General features: G+C 39.9%; 1 protein-coding gene across 1 annotated transcript in view; it reads right to left on the bottom strand.

Annotated features, from left to right (window-relative positions):
* KIAA1715 (KIAA1715 ortholog) overlaps nucleotides 1–3,948 on the bottom strand; it is a 112,411-nt gene extending 108,463 nt beyond the window's left edge. The window contains exon 1 of the mRNA XM_006878810.1: nucleotides 3,834–3,948. The gene's annotated coding sequence lies outside the window, so the exon portion shown is untranslated. The remainder of the gene's footprint in view (nucleotides 1–3,833) is intronic.
* Nucleotides 3,949–4,770: the final 822 nt, after the last annotated feature.

Raw genomic sequence — 4,770 nt, 5'->3', positions numbered from 1 at the left:
GTTCCAACTCAATGGTACTTAACAACAACATATACAGAGAGAGAGAGAGAGCTATTTTTAAAAATCCTTACATTTCCAAAGATAGTGAATATCTCAAGTCTTATTTACATTGTAAACTAAATATTAATAATGCTCCAATATTGGTCAATATCAAATTTTTAAAATACAGACTCCAGGGATTTTAATTAATAAAAATAAAAACTTCTATGAGCCAAGACATTAAGTAGACCTGAAAACATCTGTAGGATAATAAATCACCAAGAAAGGTAAGAAGAAAAAGAACTCTAGAACAGTATTTTGTATACAACTGAGCTATACATTTTGTTTGGATAATTTTCTCTCTCCAAGTATATAACTATAATATCTATAACTATAAAAATAATTCTTTGTATTTCAAATTAATAACAAAGATACTACTTACTTCTAAGGAGTCTTAATACAAACATTTTACATTTATTTTATTAGTACATACAATATAATAGCATAAATCTCCCATTAACTTAAATTAGAAGTGAAATAGTTGCTAAGGTCTCAAATATATAAAGTAACAAATTAAAGCTTAGCATTTAACTTTGACTAGAAAAAGGCAGAGCAAGCAGTCATACCCAACAATACACAAATTAGAAATTTGCTTTATATAGAGTAGATTGGAATACTTAGGTAAAAATATACAAAAGTACCTATGACATTCTCCAAGAGTTGGTAAACGGAGTTTCTAAAGTAGAAAGAGACTTCTAAGAGATGGTGTACTTGTAGTGTACCACATAACTTAATTCCTCATTTGATTACATTTTCATTTAGAACTGATTTATTGTCCAGTACTTTCTCAGTACAGTCAGAGTATACTACAGTTCTTTAAAGGCAAGGATGGTAAAGCTTCTTCTCACATACACTGGACATCCTTAGAAAGGGACATCATGCTTGGAAAGGGGGTTGGGGGGTCAGCAATAAAGAGGAAGGCCCTCAACCACATGAACTAGCACAACAACTGTGGCAATACACTCAAGTTCGTCAGAGACGTTGAGGATGGTATAGGATAGGACAGTGTTCAGATTTGTTACTGGGGTCACTAAGAGTCATACTCACTGACATTATGGCACCCAACAACAATAACAACACTACAAGCACTGCCTTTACTGGTTTAATGCCTGTCACTTCTTTTAAAAGTAACAAAGTATACATGTAGTATCATAATACTAATTTTTACATCAAGTATTTACTTGGAAAACTGTTTGGATGTTAATGAAACAAACTATGGTTTACTTCTAAGATCCCTGAAGTCAAAGATTATGCTTTCAAATCTGTTCCCTATAGCAAGATTAGAGAAATTAGGAAAATACTATACCCACGTTTACAGAGTCATAATAAAAATACAACCAACCCTCACTGTTGTAATAGTTTTTCCATCAATTTCTGGTATGTGTTACATTATAATACATATATAATGGGGTGGTACTTCGCAACAGATATGAAAACAAAGTAACACCAACTGTTTCTCCACCCTTTCAACTGCATATATCTTCTAAGCTCAGCTACAGTTCCTTCTTTTTCCATCCAAGTGCTACGGCTCACTATGTATTATGAAATTTTGGGCAAACAAGTTACTTAGCCCCTGTGTGATTCAATGTCCTCATCTGTAAAAGAGTTAAAATACCTTCTACATGTTGAAAGGCTTAAATGACTCACTGTATTCTGGAGTATTTACCATAGCAACTGACAGATAATTCTTCAATACAAGTCATTATCTTTTTTTCCAACTCATCTCTGCTTCTTTTTGAACATCTGATAAGCATACAAGAAACCACTCTAGCATTCCTTCTGTAAAGCACAGAACAATTTGCTTGGCCTTGAGTATAGTGATGGCTCACTATCAAGTGGCTTGTCCCCAAGAACTCTTCTATGAGCATGTACAAGTGAGAGTCTCTTTCCACTCTGACATCACAGTGGTATTTGCCATGACCTTAAGAGCTGGGTACATCTAAAAAAGCCCACTATGTTATCTGAATGTTTTCTATTAACTGTTATTCATGCTCCGGTTTGAGTATAAGAATTTAAAATCTCAGGGACCATTACTCTTAAATAAATATTCAGTTCACATTAAAACAACAGCCAAATAAAGTCTGGTTTTGGAGTAAAATAGGTTTGGATTCAAAGTATGGTTCCATCATATACCTGATCTAGGCACATTACTTAAATACTTTAAACCACAGTTTCAACATCTGCAAAATGATGACAATACAGATAAAATTATACATTACTTAGCCAGGTCCATCAGTAAATGTCTGATAAATGATAGCTATTGGTATTATTATGAACAAGACACAGGTTAAGTACAGACAAAGGCTTCTTATGGAAAACACATCTCTTTCAACCTCTTTTTAAAAAGCACTTGTTTCATAATTTTAAAACTGAGAAGTAAAATCACAGTTGATAGTTTAATTGAAATGGCATTATTCTCATCTTCTCTAATATAAAACATAGAGTCATCAACTAAAAGAAAACTTGTGTGCTTTGGAGGGGAAAGAGCAAAAGAAGTTTCATTATATGCTTAATTTGACAAGCGTGAAGCATAAGAGGAAAATATTCAATTACCAACAGTAGTACATTCATATTACACCACTCAAGATTAAAGGTAATTTATTATAAACTCTCAAATGTTCTTATTGAAAAAGAATGATTCCTAACTATCCCAAGCCACCACATTTATTGCCTAAAAATAAAGTTCTTGATTAATTGTAAATTTTTACTCTAAATACTACTTACTAAGATTCCTATTTACAACCAAGCCTGTTTAATCGTCATATGACGTCTTCCTTTATATTCATCTCCAAGTCAATAACAGAGCAACACTTTAAAACATTACTGGGCTGATTTCAATAGATGACAGAAAACTTTACAATTCTAACTGGAAAAGCACGACTCTTGCTTTAAGAACATGTGATCAAAATCAACTTGGTCCTCCAAGAAATGAACTATGGGTTCTGCTGAGGACAAGGGATTAGCACTCCCCAACAGTTTGAACACACGCCTGAAGCTGCTGTTCATGGTCAGTGTTGTCAATGGTTAACACCCAGGCCAGAAAAAGAAGAAACAAGACACTGGGAACCACAGGCAGTCAAACAACAGTGAGTCACAGCTCTTTCTACTGTAAGAACACCAACAGCAAAATTGAGTTCACCAATCCCAACTCTCCATTGCCACCGTCTTGAAGAACTATCTAGCGTAATTTTTGCTCCTTTCTTGCCACACCTACACATCCTTGCCTTTTTCTCCACCCCTCACACTGTTCACTTTCCCTCAAATTAATTGCAGAAATACTTCTCTAACCAGCATTAATCCACGCCCACACACCAAAGGCGAGCAGCATGACACTGACAGTTTTCAGTGCCTCTGGATCTTTCCAATTTGTGGCGCCTACGCATAACTCTGAATAAGAAGTGTCTAGGGCACCCAGGATGACTACATGGCATAGAATCTGTTAGTGAGGAATCTCCCTACCCATCGCCTCGACACAGATGCTCAACTCAAATCTAGTCAGTCTCAGGGAGCTCCAAGACAGGGCTGGGAAAACACCACCCAGGAAGGATAAGAAGGGTCGCTAGAGCTCCAGGGCTATCCTCCCATTGTGCTGGGAAATCAAAGCGACGAGCCGGCGTGGATGGATCAGCGCGGGCCACCGCGGGAATTGAATAGCAGCCGCCACAAGCTATTAGGCCACTCGATTGTGGGGCGGGGTACCCGGGAGAGGCAAACAGGAGAACTGGGAGCATGTGTCCCAGGAGTAAGCTGAGGGTGCCTCCCCCCCGCCAAACCCTCCCAACTGAGCACTGTACCTGCGAGAAGCGGGCTATGCCCGGCGCTGACGTGCCCCCTGCCAGCCTCGGCAGCCACCGCGCAGCCAGCCTCCCGAACAGGCAGCCGCAGCCACTGACAGAGCGACGGGCCGGGCCAACTCCTTCCCATCAAACCTCACGCTGGCACGTCCACCAATCAGAGCCGCGGCCGGAGCGCGCCGCTCCGCGTCACGTGTCGGGGCCAGGGCGGGCAGTTGGGGCGGGCGAGCCGAGCGGTTGGCGTGAGCGTGTTTGTGTCTGCGGTGACTGATACCGCCTGTTCCTCGACGCTTCTCGGAGGTGTCCTGCCGCTGATTATGGCTCTTACCAACCCCAAAATTCTTAGTCTTCCTGTCTTTCTCTTTTAAAGCCTGCCGTGCAGAGTCTCTCTGAAAGAAAAACACCAACACTTAAATCGCTCCTACTGTGGGAAAGGCAAAGGTTGAGGAGTTGCGGGTAGAAAAAGTGCGTCTGGAAAGTTGTTCTTCTAGAGTCCTAGGTCAGCTGTCAACCTTCGGGCTACAGAGCACGTTAATACTGGGCTTTGTGCCAGTTCCCATACAAGCCGATGGAGAAAACAGCCTATCACCCCGGAGACTTTGAGGCTTTTATCAATGATAAACGTCAGAAAGGGTTACTTGATGGTTGGACGCCTACCCTACAGGGTGTGTGGCAAGCTTTAAATGCTAGTTGACATTAATTTCCAGCCTATTAATAATACACACTTAAGTTTTCAATCTTAAAACTCTCACCTTAACACCCGTGTTTATTGCAGCTTTGTTTACAATAGCAAAGAGTTGGAAGCAGCCTAAGGGCCCATCAACAAACGAATGGATAGAGAAGCTGTGGTATATCCACACAATGGAATACTACACAGCATTGAAAAACAAGGAACTCAGGCAATATTATTCAAAGTGGGTGACCCTGGAGGACATTA

The sequence above is a fragment of the Elephantulus edwardii genome, unplaced genomic scaffold, assembly GCF_000299155.1.
Source record: "Elephantulus edwardii isolate Elephantulus edwardi_28Jun2011 unplaced genomic scaffold, EleEdw1.0 scaffold00001, whole genome shotgun sequence".
NCBI lineage: Eukaryota > Metazoa > Chordata > Mammalia > Macroscelidea > Macroscelididae > Elephantulus > Elephantulus edwardii.
Note: the sequence above shows the minus strand (reverse complement) of the source record. Positions and strands in the feature narration are given on the sequence as shown.